Raw genomic sequence first — 10,799 nt, forward strand, 5'->3', positions numbered from 1 at the left:
AGAGCAAGTGGCAGAAAGTAGGTCACTAATATGTCAGTATAAGGCTGAAATTGGGTGGCAGTTTTTATTACTTTTGATCCAAGGAAGAAAGTCATTGCTTTGCATGCAGAAAGCGCAAAATTGAATGCCTGGCATCTCCAGGTGACACTTGGAGCCCTTCTGTTTGGATTCTGCTATAGCATCCTGACACACTGTAATGAGCTTTGCTTGGTTTCAGTTTAGGGTGTGGTATTAGCCAGGACATGAGTGGTGTGGTGGCCTAGAGGTAGACTTCTCACCTCACAATCAGGAGGTTGTGAGTTCAATCCTAGGTAGAGGCAAATATTTCTCTCTCTGGGCACACTGATAATTTTATGTGCTGAACAAAACTCCACCTTGGCAACAGGAAGGGCATCCGGCCATTAAAACACTCTGCTAGCTCCATTCAATTGCCCAGACTCCACCCCGCAAGGGATTATGGGGTCATTAAAAGAAGATGATTAGCCAGGACCACCAGATTTAGGCAGCAAAAACCCACATGATCTCTTAGTGGCAGCCAAGAGACAGAAAACTACCTCTTTGCTGACATCAAACGATTGTCTGGATTTTGCAGCTCTGACTCAATAGTTTGATCTGCTATAATTTATAAACCATAGTTTATGCTCAGTTTGATGTCTGAACCATGCTGCTATGATTTGAATGGACTATGATTAAAACTGGTTTAGCAGGGTTTCAACCTAGCCTATTTATTTTCTATAATTTAAATAGATATTTGAATTTTAATGATTCAGATTTGAGCTGTGCCACCACAGCTCATTCTTGCATGTCACACCAATGCCAAAACAGATATCAAGGTGAAAAAGTGTGTCCATTCTTTTTATTTATTTGATGTTGATGCTTCCAGACTGCAATCTATTTACAGTATATTGAGTTGTCCCTTCACAAGTAGTTTGGAAAAGTAATTACTTCCCTGATTGGATATTACCCTAACCAAAGCCAAACTATATTGATTAGTTTGGCAATGCATTGCTAATCCAAGAAAATTGCATTGCCAATTAAAATGAATCTAGGGTTAGGGTTAGATCTACTTGGAATCATGGTCAAAAACTGATGCTAGGGTTAGATTCTTAGAAGTTTTCTAAGAAAGGAGACATTGGCAGCTTTTCGTTCAAAATTGTTTGTGGGCCCACAGTAAAATAAATGGCAAAATCCCATTGCCAATGAAAATGGAATTACAGCTAGGGTTAGAATAAGGGTTAGGTCAACTTAGACTCATGATCAAAAAACTAAATGCTAGGGATAGCATCTTAATAATTTTCTAAGGAATGCAACATTTACAGTTTTTTGTTCGGACTTGTTTGTAGACCATAGTAAAATACATGGGAAAATCCCATTGACAATGAAAATGAATCACAATATGGGCTAGGGTTAGGGTTAGGTCTACTTGGAGTCATGGCCAAAAACTAATACTGAGGATAGATTCTTAGTGGTTTTATAGGGAAAGAAGCATTGAGAGCTTTTCTTTTGGAATAACTTGTGGACCACATGGGAAAATCCCATTGACAAAGAACATGAATCTATGGATAGGGTTAGGGTTAGGGTTAGGGTTAGAGTTAGGGTTAGGGTTAGGGTTAGGGTTAGGGTTAGGGTTAGGGTTAGGGTTAGAGTTAGAGTTAGAGTTAGAGTTAGAGTTAGAGTTAGAGTTAGGTCTACTTGGAGTCTTGCCCAAGTCTTGCTAGGGATAGATTCTTAGCAATTTTCTAAGCAAAGATATGTTGACAGGTTTCTGTTCAAAGATGCTTGTGGACCCTAATCAAATACATGGGGAAATCCCATTGCCAATGAAAATGAATCTAGGTTTAAGATTAGGGTTAAGGAACCTACTTGGAGTTATGACCAAAAATTAATGCTAGGGAGAGATTTTTAACTGTTTTAGCTACAAACGAAAAGCTGTCAACTTCTCTTTGCTTAGAAAACCTCAAAGAATCTATCCCCAGCATTAGTTTTTGGCCATGACTCCAAGAAGACCCAACCCTAACCCTAGGGAGAGGAGAGGGAAAGGAGGGGGAGAAAAAGATTTGCTGCTCTGCAACTTATGGTGGTAGTGGTGGGATCTACAAGAGTTCTGAAATAAAAGCAAAAACTAAAAACCAAAGTGATCCTCTATAGTAAAACGTAGAGATAATAAGAAGTGACTGCTCTGAGAAGGAGGAAAACAAATGATAGGAAGAACAAATTCTGTTCCAACCTTACCAGATAACAGTGCTTAGCTCACCCCACCCTTTTCTAGCTGCTTTTTTGAAATCTTGCCGATGAAATATTCATGGGGCTTCTGCTCTGAGCAATGACTTTGTCTTCATTCTAGGTCTGCTTCTTAATAGCTCTGATAGTGCAGGCCATAAATGTAATTTGTAGGGAAAGTGGGCTGCATGCATTGCAATGTTGAACATACATGGATGGAGGGCAGCAATTGTTTCTTTGTGTGGTACTAAACCATGTAAGTATGGCAATTAAAATAAGGAGCAGAGAAGAAGCTTTGCTGGTCCTTTTTTTTTTTTTTTTTGCTTCTGAAGTGGCTCATCTTTAAAAAAAAAAAATCAGGAAGATCTGCCACAAACTTTGGCATAGCAAATAACGTAGCATGGTTCAGCAACCACTTTAATTGTGATAAGCTGGCCATATTTCTCATTCAAAGAGACAAGCAAGCAGGAGGAAAGAGAAATTTTGGGATGTGAAAAAGGGCATTGCATCTACCCACCCCAACACATGGAACCACATTGGAGATTTCCATTAATTTAATTTTGGAAACAGGGACCTCTACTTCATTCAGAATATTCTGCTTCTATAATTTTCTAGCTTTAAAAAGAGGAGTCGTGCTTGGAAAACAGGTCTTCAGAAGTACAAAACACTCTTTATTCTCCTTCCTTCCTTCCTTCCTTCCTTCCTTCCTTCCTTCCTTCCTTCCTTCCTTCCTTCCTTCCTTCCTTCCTTCCTTCCTTCTTTACTTCCCCACATTTTAAGAATTTCCCAGCAGGAAGGTCCATAGGAGAGGCAGTGTCAAAAAAAACCTCAAAATGATGCCTGTGCAAATGTTTAAAGGGGGAGGGCAGGATTTCGATCACGATTGTGACTAGCCATTTTGATACTTTTTTATCCTTGCCTATGGATGCCCTTCCTTCCAGAACAAGTTACAAAAATCAATGATTCACATAACTTGGCCCTCAAGTGTATAATCTGAAGAGATAAAGAAATATCTTGGCAAAGAAGGGGTGGGGGGAGAAAATGAAGGGTGTGGTAGGTCTCATTGTCCAGCTAATATAATTTGAACTGGATAATACACAGATTTGAACTGTCTCTGCTGTCCAGGTCTCTTCCTTTCTCCTCTGTTAATCTTTCCTCTGCTTGTTTTCCATTCATAAATTCAAGCTTAATTTGCCCCTCACCCCCCACCCCCGCTCACAAACTGGCATGGCAAACAGAAATGATTTGGACAGGGGGTCAAAGAGGAAGATGAGAAAAAAGGAGCCATGGTGGCACAGTGATTAGAATGCAGCACTGTAGGCTAACTCTGCTCACTGTCAGGAGTTTGATCCTGTCAGGAGCTCAAGGTTGACTCAGCCTTCCACCCTTCTGAGATCAGTAAAATAAGGACCCAGATTGTTGAAGGCAATATGCTGACTCTGTAAACCACTTAGAAAGGGCTGTAAAGCACTATGAAGGGGTAGATAAGTCTAAGCGCTATTGCTATTGCAATTGCTAAAAAGTCAAAATGGTGATGTAATGGTATGCATGAATGACCTTGAGATACAGGCGGAAGAACCACAGCCAAGGAAGAGTTGAGGAGAGACCTAGGATCACCAAGATTCCAACACTACAGAATAAATATCATCATCATCATCATTACCCACAAAAGGAGAAATGTCTGAGAAGAGACTCTCTGCAGTTTCTTGTGCTGTAAAGGCAAGGGGGAGGAAAATGTAGTCAAACTTGCAACATTCTGTTTATTTAACTTTACAATAAAGTAGAATCCGTCTATCTGGTCATGCTTCCTGACTGGACTGTCTCACAAGGTTGGCAATAATCTTGCAAATCTGAAAGTACATTTCCCTCCCCTCCCTCACCTTTACAGGCCAAGAAACTAGAGGAGGTCTCTTCTGAGGCATTTGCCATGCCCCTAGTTCTTCCATGGAGTTAGCTGCTGTTTGCCTAACCATTGTCTAGTCTGCAGATCTACTACCTATCTCCCACATACCATTTCAGGTGGTTACACTCACATAATCATCTACAGCAGGGGTGGGCAACTATGGCCCCTTTACAACCCATGGACTTCAATTCCCAGAATTCCTGAGCCAGCCATGCTCAGTTGAAGTGCAGAGGTCATAAAGGGGCCACAGTGGCCCATTCCCAAACTGTAGTGTACATTATACATTAGCCTCACTGTACATTCAGTTTTTCTCATGGTTAAGATCTGATTAATATTGTCAGATTTGTATGGGCAGGAATTGCTACAGTTAATTATGAAAATGAGAAAGAACGAAAAGAGTTGAGTTTGGTAGCAGAAGGTCCAACCTTCAGCTATTAAGTATGCACTGTAAGGAAAAGCTTGGCTGTGACATTTCACACTATCAGCCCATATTCCTAATGTAAGGAATATAAAAGGCCAAGTTGGGCCCTTTTTCTTTTTAAGGACACCGTGTCATCAAAACCCATGAGTCCAATTGCCATACAGGCAACACGATGATTGTACACATCAAAGACCATGGGCATCATTTAATCCTGAATATTTGTAGGATGGGCATCCCTCTCTGCACATATCATAAATCAGAGATATAGTTAATATACTGAATAAATAACCTTCCTTTCCCACACCTTAATGATTCATTCAGTTTCCTTCTCTTTCTCACCGGTCTCTTTTGCTCTTGAACCTTCCTCTCCTGTTGTGTTGTTTTGAAGGCCATCTGCTAGCACATTCTAGCGAAAACAAGTTGGATCCAAGTCTTAATAGCTAGTAATTAATTTTCATTTCCTTTAGTGGAGGGAGAAAAGCCAAGTTTGCTAGAGTCTTGCCTGCCATTTAGTGATTAACCTTCAGGTGAGACATCACTTAAAGTAATGCAGTGGGAAAGAAACTTGGGGTGAAATTATTCTCGAAGAAGGACATATAGAATGACTAAATGCCTTTCATTTCTGGTACCACCTGGGGAGGATGGGATCAAGTTTCTGCTCTGCCATAAATCTTGATGGTTAATTTGGGTGTCTCACACTGCCTATTATTCTAAATCAGTGTTTCTCAGCCTGGACATGTGAAGAAAATATATGGACTTCAACTACCAGAATTCTGAACATTGGCTTTGCTGACTGAGGGGTCCATCCACCCATGTGGGAGTCAACAAGGTTGAGAAACACTGCTCTGTTATAAAATGAGGGTGCACCAGAGGTGGTATTCGGTAGGTTCTGACCAGTTCTGGAGAACCAGTAACGGAAATTTTGAGTAGTTCAGAGAACAGCAAATACCACCTCCAACTGGCCCCGTCCCCATCTATTCTCTGCCTCCCAAGTCCCAGTTGATCGGCTGGGTCTTCTTTGGTTGCCCTGCACAGGAGAACAGAGCTGGAAAGCAGGTTAGTGGGGTGGGGAGGGAATGGGATTTTGCAGTAACCTTCCCCCAGGAATGGGGAGGGAATGGAGATTTTACGGTATCCTTCCCCTGCCATGGCCACCAAGCCACAGCCACCAAGCCACACCATGTCCACCAAGCCATGGCCTCAGAACAAGTAGTAAAAAAAATTGAATCCCACCACTGGGGTGCACAACTTTCATTGGTTTGAGACCCTGTTGCAAAAGTAGGCCAGGCTTCTTAAGGAATCAAATGGTGCACGAAGCCTCTGCAAAACCTGAGGGATTTATTTTGGCCCCTACCTCAAGGGATCTCAACCTCAGCAGTGCTATAATCCTCCAAACCCACGTGAGACCAATAGTCAGAAAACACCAATAGTTTCTTGGGAGCTAAAGCTAGCAAAAAATTAATAGCCATACGTAGAAAACAAGTGTCAATCAAGCAAAAACTGTGGCAGAACCTAAAACCTAATTGTGAAAGAGTACAGAGATAGTAATAACAATAGCGCTTAGACTTATATATCGCTTCACAGTGCTTTACAGCAGGAGTCACCAACCTTTTGGACCTCAGGGACCACCAAACTCATAATTTTAAATCCCACAGACCAGAAACCCTGGGGAAAAAAATCTGCAGGAAAATTCCCCACCCTGTTTTCCTACCGATCGATCGTTCTTTATTTGGGATCGCAGGATACCGTCTCCAGCTCTGTCCTCAGGGAGGAAGAGAGAGAGAGAGAGACTTTGGGCTTCATGCAAGGAAAGCGGCAGAAGCAGCAGAAGTCTTTCTTTCTCTCCCCCAAACTCCACCAGAAATGAGGCTTTGTGACACTTGTTGCGCCAATGCAGCCTCTTGGAGCAGGATGCCTTGCAGGGTCCCAAAGACTCATTTCTGGTGGAGTTTGGGGGAGAGAAAGACTTTTTTAGCTGCTTTCCTTGTGTGCAGCCAAAAGCAGAGTAAGAAAGAAGAGGAAAGAAGCAGCCCGGTGGCCAGGTGAGGCGCGTGGGATGAGTGGGCGCGTGGGGTGAATTCCGCCCCTCTGCCCTTTCCCTCTTCCCCTCACTACCTGGTGTTATTCACAATGCAAGCAACGTAAGCCTTGTGTTCCCGCGGACCATGTGGGCTGCACTTTGTGTTCCTGCACAGCCTGGATTAATTGCTTTGGGAGTTGCTTTGGGGGTGACATTTCTCTGCGGACCACCAAAATTTTCTCATGGACCACCAGTGGTCCCCAGCCCACTGGTTGGCAACCACTGCTTTACAGCTCTCGCTAAGCAGTTTACAGAGACAGCATATTGCCTTCAACAATCTGGGTTCTCCTTTTACCGACCTCAGAAGGATGGAAGCAATGGTGGCCTGCAACTGGTTTAACAACTGGTTCTGTGAGTGCATGCAGCAGCCCACCAGTGGATGGAAGGCTGAGTCAATCTTGAGCCAGTGAGATTCGAACTGCCAAATTGCAGGTAGCTGGCAGTCAGCAGATGTAGCCTGCAGTACTGCACTCTGCACCACTGCAGCTCTCAGTTACATTGAAGTAAAAAGTACAAAAGCACCTTAGCCCTGAAAGAGAGGAAACAGTGAGAAAGAAGCTCAAGATTGCTCCAAAGAAAGATGCAAAGAATGAATTAAGCAGTCTGCTTTCTCCATGCTACACATCACCTCCTTGCCATCTTCTCCTGTTAGTAGACTGGTCATTTCCTTGACCTTTTTCTTGTTTCTTACATGTTGAAAGAATGTTTTTCTTTTTTCTTTTGCAAGTCTTTGTTCATTCTGAGCCTTAGCTTTCCTGACTTTGTTCTTGCAGATTCGGGCTATTTGCTGGTATTCTGTTTCAGTTATATGTCCCTCTTTCCATTTTTTATACAGATAAAAAAATTTTTTTTAATCTGAAAAAGTACTAAGCCACCATTTTATCACAAGTATCGTGAGCGTTCTATGAGTGCCAGATTAGAAATCATAAAAATACATACATGTACACATACAATATGTATATAACAGCATCTTTATAAGAATTATGGAAAGACAAAGGCATTTTAGACCTTTTCAGAAATTTGACAAGCTGAGTTTTGCTAATTTTAAAGACAGCTCACTGAAGCAGATTTTTAATATGAGAAGAAGGACTGAATATTTAAAAGGTCCCAATTTTCATCTCAGAACTATTAGAGGACTTGGTTAGTATTTCGGTGATAAGGAAAACTGAATAATGTATGATGGCTCCATTTACTGGAGGCTGTTTTAATCAAATTCAGAATAAGCACTGTAACCCCCAACCAATAGAGTTCACAGCAGGACAGTGCAAAGGGCAGATTTGACTTTCCTAATAGATCCCTGAGGGTTTCTGACTCACAATTATTGAATTATAAATTATTATGATTATTTATGGGGAAATGCCTTTTTTTTAAAACTTAAAATAAGCTGATGAATTGAAGAAAGGCTAAGGGGGAACATAGGCAGAAATCTGAAAGAAAAAAAAAAAACAATGAGTCCTATTTGGAACTCATATCTATGTAAATCTCAGATTTAGTTGTTGGGTTGTTTTTTAAAAAATAAAATTCAAGTCGGATTTTTACTAGATATCAACCGGGTGTTGGCCCTTAATTAAAGCATCTTAGAAATCTGAAGTTCATTCATCCCGCTTTACAGAGGAGCCTGCATGGAAATACAAAATTCATTTTTAATTACATTTTTAATGCTGACAATGAGTTTCTCGTTCATTAGTAATGCAACAACATTATTTGAGATTTTGAATTCCGTTTCCATTAAAGGACAGCCAAGCCAACTTATAGATGTTAACAATTATGAATCACTTCATATTATTATTTAATATTATCAATTATTATAAAGTATATACATAATATATATACATATATCAGAAAGGTCGGCAGTTCGGTGGTTTGAATCCCTAGCACCACATAACGGAGTGAGCTCCCATTACTTGTCCCAGCTTCTGCCAACCTAGCAGTTCGAAAGCATGTAAAAATGCAAGTAGAAAACTAGGGACCACTTTGGTGGGAAGGTAACAGCGTTTCGTGCGCCTTCGGCATTTAGTCATGTCGGCCACATGACCACGGAGATGTCTTCAGACAACACTGGCTCTTCGGCTTTGTAACGGAGATTAGCACTGCCCCCTAGAGCCGGAAATAACTAGCACATATGTGCAAGGGGAACCTTTACCTTTACCTATATACATAACCTACAATAATTTAATATTATTATAAATAGGAGGTATCTGAGGAGCTATCTCATCCCAATAGGATTGGCCCATCCCATTCACTCCAGCAAAGAAGGCTTGCTATGGACTCCATCTGCCAAGGAACTTCAGCTGACAGGGTCCACAAGAAGAGCCTTTTCTGCTCTGGCCCCTACTCTTTGGACTATTCAGTGGTTAAATATTCCCCTACCCTTTTGGTTTTCCAGAAGGACCTTCAAACCTGACTCTGCCAGCTGGCCTGGGAAGCTTTGGGGCTGCTTTATGCTGGAGGTGGGGTAGAGAAAAGATCCCAATCCCCATATCACCTGTAGAAAGTTAGCACCAACCCCTCTCCTAGAAAAATGAAATTTGAGAAGTATTAAGAAGGTAGAATATTATATTTCCCCCAGAAGAGAAATAAAAATCTTAAAGAGAGACAGAAATTCAGAGCCACAGTTCACTGCCCCCAAGCAGATACTCAGCTGAGGCCAGCCTTCAGAAATGCAGATTTGGTAATCCATTACTCCCAGCAGCATGGTCTGAACAAAGGTAGGATTAGCCCTCAGCTACAATAGGAATTGCACAACAAGCCCCTTCATTGCATCAGCACACTTCAACCAAACTTGATTCAGACAAACATGACCCCACTTGGCCCCATGGGAGTTTGACTACAGCCAATAGAATACATTTCTTGCACAGGAACAGGAAGCTCAAGGGCAAGACCCAAGCAAAGGTATAAATAACCCTCATTCTCCACTCCATGTGGTCAGCTGCCCAGGACCTCAAACCCATGTGGTCCTGTTCATCAATAAACCATCTTTCCAATCAGCCTACATGTTTCCAGTGCCTTTCTCCCGACTTGGAACTGAACCAGAAGGACATTTCTTCCAATACACCCCTTGTCTTAGTGTTTAATTTCTATTTAATCCTCGTTAATTTTAATTGTTTTTACATTATCTTTGTATCATTTTGTAAGCTGCTCAGAGCCACTTCAACAGTAAGCTGGGCTGCATACAAGGCCAATGCATATGGGCTGCATATGAGGCAAATGTGTTTGGGAGCCCTTCTCATTCTGTAGAACAAGGCTGTGCACCCCAGGATCTCTCCCTAAAAATGATGCCTACAAGACAAATATGTCCTACACATTTTACTACATGGAATGGTCTAATTTAAAAGAAGGGTCTTGGAAGGAGCCCCCAAAGTTGAGTGTCATGCCCTTGTCAGAGTCTGAATCCGAGGAGGAAGACAAACAGCTGACAGGGAATGGGAGTGTGGCTCCATTGGCTATGGAGGAGGCTGGGGAAGGGCAAAGTCTGGCAGGGCAGAGCAGGGAAGAGATAGAACAAGAGAGAGGGAGTTGAGAGGAAGACCCAGGTCCACCCCCTCTTCATCCTAGGGTACACAGGGAGGAACAGAGAAGAGAGCAACGTGGGTTGTGTGGCTTATGTGGCTTATGTGGGAAGAAAGGGCTCTGATTCCCTTCATTAGCCACATCTGGGAATGAAAGTTTATAAGAACTGAATGCTGACTGTGGCAGCTGTTGGGAGCAAATGTGACTTTATCCTGTGTTGTCGTTGCTTATCTGTGTTCCTGGCATCTTCCCAGCTGTGTGAGTTTTGCCATGCCTTTACGTCTGGAATTCTTGCTGCTGCCCTGCCAAACTACTTACCTCAGTTTGGTTTGATTGGACTTAAAGTTACAGTTTGTGTTGACCATGTTTTGGACATAATTCTCTGCAGTCAAAGGCTGTTCCTGGGAGACATTTTCTCCAGCCAGAAGGTAACCTGGACATTGGCGGCAAAATTTGAGGTAATAAAGGGACTCCTACTGATTATGTGATTGTGTTGCCTTTGTGCCATGCTCCGGGTCATCACTTTGAGATGGTGAAGCATATAAAAAAGGGCTGTAATCACACATTGATGGCTTTCATTTTGGCTTTGGAGACTCCTCACCCACAAACATCCTGTTTAAAAGCATCACTTAGGAAAGAAAAGCTGCTGGTACCTCTTCCCTCAA

Source organism: Notechis scutatus, chromosome 1 (genome assembly GCF_049901735.1).
Source record: "Notechis scutatus isolate UNSWTSFEM ecotype Mainland chromosome 1, rNotScu1.2, whole genome shotgun sequence".
NCBI classification, from domain to species: Eukaryota; Metazoa; Chordata; class Lepidosauria; order Squamata; family Elapidae; genus Notechis; species Notechis scutatus.